This window comes from Lissotriton vulgaris, chromosome 6 (assembly GCF_964263255.1).
Source record: "Lissotriton vulgaris chromosome 6, aLisVul1.2, whole genome shotgun sequence".
Classification (NCBI taxonomy): Eukaryota; Metazoa; Chordata; class Amphibia; order Caudata; family Salamandridae; genus Lissotriton; species Lissotriton vulgaris.
The window spans coordinates 66,182,177-66,196,780 of NC_141694.1; the positions used below are offsets into that span (position 1 = coordinate 66,182,177).

The 14,604-nt window shown below is 47.2% G+C and overlaps 1 protein-coding gene across 1 annotated transcript in view; it reads right to left on the reverse strand.

The window, feature by feature from the left end:
- LOC147706794 (beta-1,3-galactosyltransferase 2-like) overlaps positions 1-14,604 on the reverse strand; it is a 136,310-nt gene that overhangs the window by 76,203 nt on the left and 45,503 nt on the right. The window lies entirely within an intron of this gene.

Below are 14,604 nucleotides of genomic sequence, written 5' to 3' on the forward strand. Positions count from 1 at the left end.
TTGATATCAACACTGCAAGAACACAGAGATTGTGTTCCACAAGGAATCAAATGCACGAGATTGTTAGTCTTCCATAAATACTGCTGCACGACCAATGACCATACCCCTACAACAGGCACGTGACGTCTGCATGATTCGTGCTGAACACACAATGAATCACATATTCCATGATTTTACACGATTTCCTCTCACTCACAAAGGCCCACATGCATCAATCTCGGCTTTTGCGATTTCTAAATTGCGATAAAAAGCGATTCGCAACTTAGAAATCGCAAAAGCCTATGCATGATTATTTTTTAAATATTTATGCAATTCGGTAGAAATCGCTATTTCTACCGAATCGCATAAAAAATGCGATTTTGAAATTGCGAATTCGCAATTCCCATTCATTCCTATGGGCCAAAAGGCCCATAGGAATGAATAGGAATTGCGAATTCGCAATTTCAAAATCGCAAATCCTGATTGCATTTCAAGGATGGTGAGGGGGGTTCAAATGAACCCCCCCTGCACCCCTGAAATGTATTTATCGCATCATGTTGCACACACACATGTCCTAAGGACATGTGTGTCCGTAACATGAATGCTTTTAAAATGCGTTTTCTGTGTTAATTACACTTTTTGCAAATTTACCGAGTAGTTCAACTACTCTGTAAATTTGTCCCTCTAATTGCGAATTCGCAATTTCAAAAGTATTCATGCATTGCTTTTAAGAAATCGCAAATTTGCGATTTCTTAAAAGCAATCGCATTTTTGGAAATCGCAAAAATGTTGCGATTTCTAAAAATGCTTGATGCATTCCAAAAAGCATTTTTGGAATCGCAAACGGCCGATTTTAAGGAATCGCACCGTTTGCGACTCCAAAAATGCTTGATGCATGTGGGCCATAGATCGATGTCCAAGTCCAATTACATCAGAGAGACGACTCGAGTCCAGTGAAGAAGAGCGGTCGGACACTGACAGTGAGTCTGAGTGACAACGACGTTCTGCTGGCCCTGCGCGCACGAGGAGACAGAGAGGCCCAATTAGTGGAAACGTAAACGTCACGGCGCGCACCGGCGCACGTCCCCCAAATCCAGGGCCAATTAGTCAACCCACCCACGCGCCGGCATCCAATTAATGATTGCCTGTATTTCGGCGCGGTGGCCCAGCCAATCCTGGTGCTGCATAAGCACCAGGATTGGCTAGGGGGTCACACAGTCTACTCGCCCTGGCGCATTCTTACACAACGGGGCCCAGCCAAAGACACCCCCCCCCCCCCCCCCTTGACGGCTAACGGTCGCTAACCTGGCTAAAGCGCATGCGCTGGCAAGTTTCCTACAGAATTCCTCATGCGCAGTCGAGTCAGACAGACTGTGACCTCACGTTCACGTTGTTGACTTGTAAACCAGCCCCACCCCCTGCGCACTCCCTATTGTATCGGGTCTGTCCCGGTCGGAACACTCGAACACTCGAGTCAATTGAATTGAAGCACCGCTGTGTGTATTTTATTTATTAGGTGTTTAGCTCTCTGCTGCAGCAGCCGCAGGTGCGTCCAGGCTTAGAGGGGCTACGCCCCTACGCCCCAATGGACGCACCGCTGCTGTTCCCTATGAGTATTTGCTTTTTCCTGAATTAAACCTCAAATAAACATGTTTATCCATTGTTTGAATTAAATAACGTTATAAGCTGTAACTGGTCAGTAAAAAAGGCTAAACGTACTAAAAATTGGTATGTTTTGCGATTTCTAGCCACACCCCTGACTCCGCCCACTGATCCAATCTTCGGTTATTCCCGCCCCCTGATTCTCCACCCACAGTTCCCCTACTTTTTATTCCCCACTTCGACCACTGGAGGCGCGTCTCACAACAGTGAGACAAGAAAAAAACAGGAGGTGTGTGGGGGCTGGGGACTATTTATAGTCCTCACGTGAAAAATCATGTGGGTATTGGTGTCTGGTGAGGCAGGGATGCCTAATTTTGTAAGGAAGGGAAGCGAGGGAGGGACGATGAGGTACTGGGTTTGCCAGCTCTTCTTTTTCAGATTATTTTAAGCGGAAGCAGATCCCAGAGGCGGCAGATTGGTCCAAGGATTCTTCCTTAGGGCTGTGACTGCATGTTGTACGCTCCCATAAACGCGTCCCCACCTAAAACGTTTTACATTAGCCCCAGCCAGTAACAACTGCGTCCGGTACCCTCGGACCCTACAATTACAGGCCTCCAGGCGCTGTGCGTCCGGTTATCCAATGTCACCCTAGAGGCGAAGAATGCAGTCCGGTCCGGTGTGACCGGTACTTGAGTCACCTGCCCCGGCGTCCAGCGCCTGTTGCCATGGCGATGCGATGCTGCAAACCTCCCTGATGCCCCGGGCGGGCACACGAGCTGGTGCTGAGCGGGAGCTCCCGCGCAGTGCGCGCGCCAGGGCTGGTGCACGGCGAAGTGCCATTCGCGTTTCTATATGGGGCGGCATGGTGACTTGTAATAGCTTGTTTAACACGCGGGTAATATTGAGGTCAGAAAAGGAACATTTCGTGACTGGGCAACGAGGCCTCGTTAGTTACCATCAGCATGCACGGCTACACAAGGCATTTAGGGCCAGATGTAGGTAAGTAACATTTACCGAATCTTAATTACCGAATTTTACCGATTCGGTAATTAAGATTCGGTAAATGTGAGGGGTTGGTATGTAGGGAATCCAGATGTTCCCTTTTACCGAATCAGTAAAATTCGGTATTTACCGATTCGGTAAATACCGAATTTCACAAGGGTGCAGGGGGTGTCACTTTGACACCCCCTGGCACCCCCTAAACAGGATTGGGTGCCATGTGGCAGGCATACAAGCCCTAGGGGCAGGTCTGCCTGTCATATGGCACAGGTGTGCATGCACACATGTGCATGCACACCAGAATCGGTATTTTACCATCAAATAGTATTTGATGGTAAAATACCGATTCTGTAATGCTTGTGGGACTCAGAAGAGTCCCACGTACATATCAATTTTACCGAATCGGAAAAAATACCGATTCGGTATTTTACAGAATCGGTAAATTTACCGATCGGTAAATTTACCGATTCTGTAAAATACAGGGCCCTACATCTCAAATTGCATTTACCGGTCGGTAACGGCCGAATTCGGCCGTTACCGACCGGTAAATGCCTACCTACATCTGGCCCCTAGTGCGGACCTCTTTTAATGGCGAGGTTATCTCTAATTAGTAGATTAAAAAAATTAAATTGGTCCATTCAGTGCGGTAATGGGACACACCTGGCGTGCTATAAACATAAACACAATTATTCCCCGAGGCACAGGGAGCAACAGTATCCCAAAGAATGGCCCCAGCGGGACCAGTGGAATGGCGTGCGAGCGGCGTTTTACGCACACGTGTTGTGCACACTTTTTAAACACATTTTAACGGCTGGGTGGGGCTGGTGCATCGTGAAGTTGGGGAACCATGTTCGAGTCTGGCGGGAGCGAGGCTCAAACATCCTGTTATTCTGGGCAAATCACTTATTCTTCCCCGTGCCTAAAAAAATTACATGTGTCCACCTTTAATGCAAATGGTGTTCATGCAAAGCGCTCCGATGACCTCGGGTTCGCGCTATATAAAACGACTGCAAAACAAAAAACAGCCTTAGCCTGGCGTTTAGGTAGCAGCCAAATGCATTCTGGTACTTGTGCGTAGCACGAGGGACTATTGGTAGCATTCTGTGGGGTGTTGTCTTGCCAGAGATGGACTTGTTTGCCACAAGCCCCCATTTATACTGCTAAAGAAGCCGTGGCGGCGGCAATGGCATGTATTATGCCGAGGATAGGACACAATGGGCTGAAAGGAGTGCCCCGGCGTATCTGGTGCGGGGATGGTGTAGCTCATGATAGCCTAATGTGTTGACCACGGTTGGAGACGGAGCTTTATCTCTCCCTCCCAGGGCGGGTACCCGAGGTATGACGCTGGAGTCGGCGCCAATGCAGGGGGCAACGTGGATGGACGCCTGTGCTAGGAAGGGCAGACGACTGACTCCACGTCACCACGTGCACAGACAACCATCCCAGGGCGAATTCGTTTCTAAACAAACCCCTTACCCTTATCTTGCAATTTAGTCTAACTTTTCACTCAGGGAATCAAGACCACATTAAAAGAATGCACGTGCTTAAATGAAATAAAAGCCCTGGGGAGTGGGGCGCTGCTTTCTTGGTGAGATGATGGGCGAGAGGATGTGAGAAGGTGGTAACCCTGTTCGAGTTTCGGCGTCTGCTCAACATCCTGTGATTCCGGGCAAGTCAATCAATCTCCCTGTACCTTCCAAAACAATTATTTGCACGCAATAGTTCTCGCATTTGCGAAAGTTTGAGCTATTGGCATTGTAAACGACGATGCCTTTTATTTATGTTTTGAAAATGTGCAAGGGTGCGTAAACATGCACTTTGTGCTTCTAGTCATTGCTTTAAATCAGTAAAGTAACTGCACCTCTTTTACTGCTAGCCTTGATTCTTGTAAGCAAGGACTATGCGCACAAAGTGCATGTTTAGCACCACTTGATGGTTTCCAAAACACTTGAATAAAAGGCATTGTCATTTACAATACCGATAGCTCAAACTCTTGCAAACGCTTGTTAGTACTCCTCTCGCTCCACTAGTGAATGTCCTGTGAAGTTCACAATGTATCTGTAGTATTGTTGCTTTGGTGCACTGGTACACCAAACTAAAACAGAAGCAATGTTCACAGTTTGACTCGTCTCATGGTCAGACCAGGGTGAGTCTTCCGAAGCTTTCAGGAGGGCCGATGGGCCAACACTAGACGCCTCTACAAGGCCTTCTGACAACTAGGCAGTGCCAAACACAACACACACAGAGGAAGGGGGGCACAGGTACCAAGGTATACAGACACCAGCTGGCTTGAAAATAGATGCATGGATACCCCACAGACCACAAAACATCTATTGGGCTTTGCAATGGGTCCACAGAGAGTATGATACAGGCAGTCAGGTCAACCGCAGATAAGTACACCTAGAGAAGAACAACCAGTTTGTGCAGGCACTGTGTATGTCATCTAAGTAACACCACCCTGCACATGTCTTACGTGCACCCACTTATCACTTCTCGCAGAACATAACGTGTATTTATAAATCACACGTTCACCCAAGGGTATCTTAATGTTCAATAACAGATGTTTATTGTTACCCAACTCAATGCTACCCATTTTCTAGCCCTCAGAAGGATGAAAGGCTGAGTGGACCTGCGGGGATCCCAAACTGTGACCATGAGGTCGAGCACAGGCCCCTACAATGGACGCATCGGTCCACTAAGCCACCAGACCTGGCACAGCCGGCACACACAAGAACAGCGGACGGAAAAGTGGTATCTCTAATACAGGACACTGTATAGCTCTTACAGGTGAAGGCCTGGTACAGGATACATTTTGGGTTCATATTTTGGTGTCCATCACATGGTCACGTAGCACCATCGTTGAACCCCTAGATTGTCAAATTCTAAGACACAGGTCTTGCTCAGGGTGGCACATATTTCATGTCCAAGGATTCTAAGCCCACTCTCCTACAATCTAACACCAGAGGCCCCAAAGAGTTCATTTTAACTCGCATCTTCTAGGATGCAATCCAGCTAGCACAAATGAACAAGCACGATTAGTCTAGAGAAAACACTCGGACACTAAATGCTGCAAACATTATGTACACACAACAGGTCACTGCAAAAAGGGCTCCTAAATACTTCATTTGCACAGGCTCAGCTGCAGTCATGCAGAGCACGATGCAAAAAAACCAATCCAAATCAGCTCCAACAGGCGTAGCATCACAATCCACACAGAAATTAGAGGCAGCAATGTCACCCAAAGATCTTAGCAAGGGCAACAGGAAGGTTTTGGGTACGAGGCAGCGATCATCACCTCCAACACAGTTGAGATTTACATCAAAATCCCCGTCACAAGAGCAGAAATACTCCCGCCAGCTTCCAAACCCACACCTGTGACTGCCCCTGGGAGAAGGGGTCCTGACTCAGCACCACCTTGCAATATGAGACTGGACCCTGTCAATGGTCCATGACATGGAGTTCATGTGCTATACCTCACTCCTCCCACGTGCTGAGTGACCCTCATGCTAGACTATAAGCACTTAAAAGCCAAGGTGCACCCACTGTACCTCCTTAGGCTACAGAGTGGATACGAAAACGTCAAATCACTCCACAGCACTGGCAAAGGTGAAAGACATTTCCGGCGGCAGCCCGGGTCCTTCCCCTGGACATGACCACGCAAACCCATATAAGGAGCCACCATATACTACTGAAGTCAGTTTTCACACTTTTCCTATGCCTTCAAGTACCAGAACCCACTTGGGACCCAGAGGCGGATCCTCCATGGGGGCGTTTGGGCGCCGCCCCACTGCTTTCTCGCAGTGCGAGAAGGCAGAAACAAATTGTAGAGAACTACCATTTATTTCTGTCCTCTCGCACGCGAGAAAGATGAAGTTCCTCCTGGTTGCGAGAGTGGGAGGGGTTACTCGAGGGCAGGGGGGAGTGGCTTTCGCACTGTTGTAAATACTCTCTGTTTGGGCAGCCTCACAGAGGCTGTCCAAACAGACAGTATTAACTGTATTAAGAAAGCCGCTCCCCCCTGCCCTCGAGTAACCCCTCCCACTCTCCCTGCTCTCTGTATGCTGCAGCATACAGAGAAATCACGTGGTGTTGGGGAAGCCGGCCGAACCAATCGCAGCGCTGTGCTGTGGTGGAGGCAGGCTGCCTGCAGCCTTCCTGCGTGAGTCGTGACGACGAGGAATTCGAAAGTGAGAACTGGACGGCGTCGGCGGGAATCTGGGGAGTCTCGGAGTCGGTGAAGGCGGAAAGTAGGTAAGTTTGACATTTAAATTGTATGCTATTCTATTTTATTTATCCCGCTTCCCCACCACCCATAATGCGGAAATCCAGCAAGGCCACGGCCGCCTCGCTAAGGCGGTAATGATCAAAGAACGACTTGTGAGATGCAGAAGGAATGATTCCCGCATGGAAAACGCCTCGGAAAATCCCCTGTGTGTTGACAAATAAATCCCTGTCGATACCAATCAATCTTCTAGAGTAGCGCACAAAGTAGCGCCTGCATGTGTGCCCCAGTTAACCCTGCTATATTGCCAAAAGTGTACACACATTTCGGCTGTGGCATTTCAAGCTTCATCTACACTCTCCTGTCAGTGTAAGCTTCAACCACACTCTCCTTTCAGTGCAAGCTTCAGCAACAGTGCTCTGCTGGTGCAAGCTGCACGCTCGCCTCCCAGTGCCCTCATGTCTTGTGTAATGTTTTGGTGACGTTTGGGGGCTGCAGGGCAGTCTCCTCGAGGGAGAAAATAGATTGATATATTCGCTAGGTATTTAAATGAAATGAAACTACTTTTCGCATGGTTTAGAATTCTGAGGCTGTGCTTTAAATAAACGCACGGAGAGAGCTCCATTTGTTTAATATTATGAACTTGCCTGCGCTTTCCTTTATGATGGTGGTTTAACAGCAGCACTGACCATATGTCCACTCGAGTTTGCAGGGGGGGGTGGGGGGGTCGGGCACGTGCGCTACGCCCCGCCACTTTCAAATGTCACCAGCCGCCACTGTTGGGACCTTCTTAGCAAAGTCTGCCAGAGCACTCCTCTGAACAGAAGGTGGAGGAGCGGTGATGAATCTGCAGGCAGATAGAGTATCCACCAGAAAGATTGTTACCGATGTACCACAAGATTCCTCACTTCACTCAGTGCCCGCGCAGGACAAAAAGGTGGTGGTTCGGAGGAGAGGCTCTCATGAAAGTGTTTTGCAACATTGATCTGGCAAATGGCCTCCTCTGCGCACTTTGCAGTCAAGTGAGTAGTGAAAGAGAGGACTGAAGCCAACATCACAGCCGGCCAGGTGTCAAGAACTGAACGTCCCTGCATAGCACCAAGGAAGAGGCTTACGCTCTGGTGGAATAAGCAAAACTTCCCTTCAGCATTAGCTGATATCTCTGTACGGCAGGCGCTCCCTGGCAAAATTATGCAGTTAGTGATGATTTCTTCACTTCTGGATCAAAAGGGCGGGACCGCTTCCGTCAGTCCTCTTCTGATGCTAATGCTGAAGTAGAGTTTTGAAGTACAGAGGACCGCCATTGAGCATATCCTCCTGGAATTGCTAGGTCCACGCCTTCATTAGGGAACCCGGCTGGGTTTCCTAGTGAGTAATTTCCTTTTCACCAACACACGGTTTGCACGCACATCACAAATAGTGCACCAATTCTAAATTCAGATGTCCCCCACATCGTAGGTCTTGAAGAGACCCTACATCCATATTAGGGTAGAAACGCCGTCGACAATTGAGAAAAGCGAACCATTGAAACTTGCCCTCTATCATTATATAGATGTTATGCATTTGGAAAATAGGAAGTGGTCGCTTTTGTAAACAACAACTTTTTTTGAAACCCTGCACATACTGTCTCACAAACGTTATTTTATGCTTTGGTTCATATTTTCACTTGGGACACCTCACACAACTGTGAATATTTGTTACTATATGTATGAAATTATTCACCATAATTTAATTTTCATTACAATTATTGAACAACAGAATCAGTGTGTCTGTGTTTCTTTCTGTCTGACACCGCATATAACTCCTGACTATATATACGATTTTCGCGTTGTCTTTCAAATCATTATTAAGTATCTATTCCACAGGAACCACTGTTTTTCCTAAAATACTTAATTTCCCTGGTTCCGTCGTGAGTAGGGTTCCCTTGTCTTTCTTTTACGGTTGGTGGATACAAGACACAAAGCGTGACATAACGTGTGACCAATGGCCAGAGTAGACTGCCGGAGTGGTGGAGGCTGTCCTTTGGTGAGCAGTTCAAGGAGGATTAGGCACAAGTTCTTAATTTGTGGAAGAATAAGCAGGATCGATTTGTGCCCTACATTACTGCATTGTCATCTTCCATGAAACACCAATTAATTAGTCTCATTCAACTCGTCTTTCTAGAACTGTTTGGTAACTTTAGCATTTTAAAGTTGATACAGCCAGTAACATTGGTAAACAAGCAGGGAAAAGAGGGCAAAAAGGGGCTGCAGAATGTAGCAGGACGAAGAAAGCGTTTAAGAGCTCAACAAATAAAACTATTCCTTCTGCAGGCAGCGCAGTCTCAATATGGTTGTTAAAATTAGCTTCGAGTTACCAGGGGTGTAGGTCCAGGTAGGGAGGGCGAGTGTTTGGGGTGTTACACCCGCCCTAAAAATGCATTATGTAGTAACTAGTTGGGTGCAAGTGCTTTCAGTAGGGTAATGTGAAGTGTCTGTCTGATTTCACCTGGAATTTTTACATGCCCACACTGACAAAAACACGCAGACTCTCTCCCGTCAATGTATTGAAGGCCTTAACAAAAGTGGATTAGTTTAAAAAAAGATTGTGTTTTAAGTACCCCTAATAAAACTGCACTCCTCTCTCTTTCCACTGCCCTTAAGCCCCCTCACATAATGTTTTTTATCAAAATGTCCCAGCTAAGCCCCTGCTGGTTACAGCGACCATGGGCAACTTTTCTGCGCCCTCGTCCAGTTTGCATGTCTGCTCGTCTCCTTTTAATAATTACCTACTTGCTTTATCAACGGGGGCCTTGGGGAACTGTGCGATTTAAAGCAAAGACAAATCAAAGAAAACATGGAAGAAAATTATGGGAAAGTAAAGTAAACAGTGCGTGGGTTCAGAAACCCAGCGGAAACCAGAAGCAGAGCAAACCACCAGCAAAAAACACGTTACAGATGGCGTAGGCTGCTGACACCAAAAAGTGTTGGAATCTAATCCAGCGGTCTGCAGGGATAATGTAGTACTACACTGGAGTGTTAAATGGGGTTGCAAAAAGTGGTCCAACATCATGCATTACTCCATTAAAAACTAGGCCTAAACACACCAAATAAAACAAGAAAGCAGGCTCTGCCGTGGGCAGATCGCTTCAAGCGAAACAAAAATAAATAACAAAACTCAGCCACTCCCAGCCAAACATACTGACGCCTATGCCCAGCAATATTTGGAGAGAGGATGTGGCGTAACATCCAAAGCTGCCAACTTTGGAACTGGGAAACCAAGTTCGAGTCTCGGCGTCTCGGCTTAGGTGCTCAACATGCCTGTTAAACAAATCATTTGTTAACAAAATAAAATAATGGCGAAACAGACACAAAATGACAACTGTAGAATGCAGATAGAAGTAAGTTTAATGGGAGAACGCGTACAGGAATAAAAGCCGCCATTTATAAAACACAAGCAAAAAACAAATAAAAGTGCACTTACACAAACCTACATACACAAAAGGGCAAGCCTACAAGTAATAGGGGCATGCTCCATGAGTGGGGTGACATACACAAAGGAGAGACATATAACCCATCTTGATCACTGAGAAGCAAGACTTTGTAAAGGACACGCAAAGCACCAAATTAAAAGCAGACCTTGTTCCCTAGATCCAAATGTGGCTGCTCCAAGTCAAGGAGGCCTCACAACAAGGTCTATGCGAACACACTGCCACCCCAAACCTGTTTCACCACTAAGCCCTGAAGGACACTGGGGCTGAGGTGAGAATACCTGGCCACCAGCAAGGCCCCTGCATCAACCCTTCCTATCCACCTGAGTGTGATGTGCTGGTTCATCTGGGATGGTTCAGGGTAAAGAATCTGCTTTTCAGCTGGGGTGGGCGGGATTCAAGGGAGCGGGAGGACGAGGTGACACTGGCCCTACGGCCAGATCACCACCTGGCCCCCAGAGAGGTCATGTCCCACTCACTTCCTCCCAAGCCCACCATAGTCTCAGGGTGATGGCTTGTCAGGGGAAAGAAAGACGCAAAGGACAACACTTCTGGGCTTGCCTTGGAGGTGGGGGGGCATAGGGAGTTGAAGAGAAGATTGCCCAATGACCACATCACATGTCCCTCCATCTCGCAGCAATGGTGCTTTACTTTTTCCAACCCCGCCTAAGTTTGACAGCATGTCAGCGGAGAAGGGACATTGGTTTTGGGGGTCTGTGCCGGCCCCACAAGAGAGAAGCTGAAGTCTGCCACGGCCAGAATAATACTGGCCAAGTGAGTCAAGCTCCTGTCCTTTGACAGCCAGTCAGCCCTACAGTGGCCCGGCAGGAGCTGGCGAAGACAGAAAGACTGTGGGCCAGTTGACAAAGGGCCTTAAAAACAAGCATTGGCATTGCCAATAGGTCTCACATGTGCAAGAGACGAGCTATTGGCAATGTGCTTTAGCCATGTTGTACACCAGTGTGGCTGATATTCAGCATGGCTAAAAGTAAGTGGTACGGAGTGGGGTGGGTTAGATTGATTGTGCTAGATTGGAGTAGATAGGCATAGAGTGGAGTGGGTGTAGAGTGGGATAGAATGGAGTGAGGTAGATTAGAGTAGGGGAGCTGGGTAGATTAGCCTGGTAGATTGGAGTGGGGTACATTGAATTGGGGATGATTGGGGTGGAGTAGATTTTAGTGGCATAGTTGGGAGTAGAGTAGATCGGGGTAGATTGGAGTAAAGTGGGGTAGGTTGGGGAGGAGTGAACTAGGTGGATTGGGGTAGATTGTAGTGCAAGTGGGTGGACTGGAGTGGAGTCAGGTAAATTGGAGTGGGGTATATTGGAGTGGATTATAGTAGAGTGGAATGGAATGGGGTAGATTGGGGTAGTTTGGAGTGGGCTACATTGGGGTAGAATGGAGTGGAGTAAATTGGAAGAGTTGGATAGATTGAAGTGGCCCGGGGTAAATTGGAGTGGGGTAGATTGGAGCGAAGTAGATTGGGATAGACTGGAGTGGGGTAGATTGGAGTGTGGGAGTGGGGTAGCTTGGGTTGGAGTGGAGTAGGGTAGATTGTAATGGAGTAGGGTAGATTGGAGTAGATGGGACTCGATTGGGTTAGATTGGGGAAGAGTGGAGTGCAGTGGATTGGGGTAGATTGAAGTGGAGTGGGATATATTGGAGTGGGGTAGATTGGAATTGAAAGAAGTAGACTGGAGTGGGGTAGATTAAGGTGGAATAGGGTAGATTGGAATGGGATAGATTGTGTGGATTATGGTAGGGTAGACTGGAGTGGAGTGAGGTAGATTGGAGTTGGAGTGAGATAGATAGGAGTGGGGTAGAGTGGAATAGGTTGGAGTGGAGTTGGATAGATTAGGATGGGGTAGGATAGATTGGAGTGGGGTAGATTGGGGTAGATTGGAATAGAGTAGTTTGGGGTGTAGTGGGGTATGGTAGATTGGAGAGGCATGGGGTGGATTTGGTGGAGTGGGTTACATTAGACTGTAGTGGGATAGATTTATGTGGCATGTGGTAGTATGGAGTGAAGTGGAGTGGGGTAGATTGGGTAGAGTAGAATGGAGTGTGGTAGGTTGGGATGGGCGGGGGTAGGTTGGGTGGATTGGAGTGGGTAGAGCGGAGGCAAGTGTGGTGGAGTGAGGTTGGATAGATTGGAGTGGAGTCGAGATTGGAGTGGAGTGCGATTGATTGGGAGAGTGAGGAAGGGTGTAGTGTAGTGGGGTAGATTAGGGTGGAGTGTAGTGGGGAAGATTAGGTGGATTGGAGTAGGTTAGATTGGAATGGAGTTGGGTAGATTTGAATGTAGTGGGATAGATTGAAGTGGGATGACTAGAGTGGGGTAGAAGAAGAGATTCTTGGAGGTAGCAAAGCCATTGCACCAGTGCACACACATGTCCGCTCCCGCTTCTGACTGTCGTCCCAGGATGTACCTTAGCGTGTCTTGGCAGTCTTCTTTTATTAAAGATGGACGCCAAATATGGAGTTCCAGTGTAGGTCCATTCACCTTGATGATACGAAGGGAAATGAGTCTCGTAGGGGAGGGTTAAGCAACAGCATAGATAAACCATGTCAGGAAAGATGACATACTGAAATAGATAGGTACATGTGGTTGGAAGGGAAGTGGCAACCTCTAATTGTACAGAAACTTACTCTGCATTCTTTGTGTTTCAGAGGTAAAGGAACAATTCCACTCGGCACAAATGAGAACTGTGGTGCAATACTACAGATACCAGATATGCAATGGACCACTCCATGCTGATAGATACCTACTGGCAGTACAGTGGATTTGCCTACACCCAGCCCGTCCCCAGATGGCGGGGTCTATGATTCCTCGTCACCATACACACCCTGACCCTGGTCATTCTGGAGAAGATCTGTCAGAGTTGTACCAACACCTGCTACAGAAGAAGAAAACTCTGTTGCATCAGGCTCAAGAGAAAAGAACTTCTAAATATCATGGCTTGGCTTACTTCAAAGACATTCCAGAAGAATTCAGACTGTTTTTTGACACACAACTATGTGCGGAAGGGTCCATACCCTTCTTCACCATGCAGGCAAAAGCAAATGCCCTCTGATTGCAAACAACCAGATGGGAAATGTTGAAAATTATGAACAGTACTTAGCTAAGCCTTAATGCAATCATGGAAGAACTAAGAGGTGTCCGCCTCATGGGGATGCAACATTAATACATGCTTCACTACCTGACCGCAATGCAGGAAGGGCCCAAAATTGGTGTGTCCTGTTACACATTTATCCCAGGCAATGACATGGACAAGAGGACTCTTGACATCCAATCATTGCACAGTTAACAAAGAGACAGGCATGTGGTGGGAGGTGCCTCAGAAAGAATGGTATAACAATTTGTTTTCCTGGCTCCCCCATTGGTTGACTGGTTTGTGTATGTTGATGCTGCCCATTCTAATATTCATATTGTTCTTGTGTGGTTTCTTACTTCTGTAACTAGACAAGTAGTAATAGCTCAAACTGAAGCACAACAAATCCCTAATAATGTCACTGTCATGAAGTATGGGGTAAATGATTTTGTTGAAAATTCAACTAGAGGGGGATGGGAAGGTTAATACTGATGTTGATGTACGTAACGATACATGTGTGCATAAAAACTAAATCGAATTACTGTTGTTGAGATCACCCGATATGACCTCTCCATCAACCCTGAGTCAGAAATACGTGGTTAGGCAGGTCCTGTAATCTCGGCCTGATGCAACCGATTGATAGATAACAGATGGGGGTGACACGTGATCCGCAGAAAAATGTGTGAACAGGAAAAACCCAGATTTATCCCACAGAGAGTCAGCGACACCACAATGGTCTGGGGAGATAGGCCCCAAGAAAGGGCACTTTGCCTGAGGGCCGCGTGTTCCCAAAACACCATAAAGTTAGATGCTACATGAAGGTAGTAACACTCAGCCAATCAGGACACAGCACACGCAGTGTTCATCCTCTCCCCGTGCTGGATATCTGGACCCATTACCCATTGGCACTTATTGTGTCCAGGCAAGGTCGAGACCAACCTTAATTTGTTATTAGGTGGGAGTAATTTATGACTCCATTACTAGGCCCAAATTCCTTTTCCTAAAAAGGATCTATGAACTGCTTTATGATGCTCCAAGAAATGTATATAATGGCACTCAAATCAATTAAACTTTGAGTCAGTCCTCAGACCCGTTTCTGTATGCTGTACTCCCGACCGCAGTGTTTAAAGAAACCAACTGTTCCTGTTTTACTGAAAGCCTCTTGTCTTTGTTTTTTTCACGGTATATTCACATTCGAGCAACGGTTCCCTAGGGTGCATTGGCAGAGAGTGCAGTGGTTTA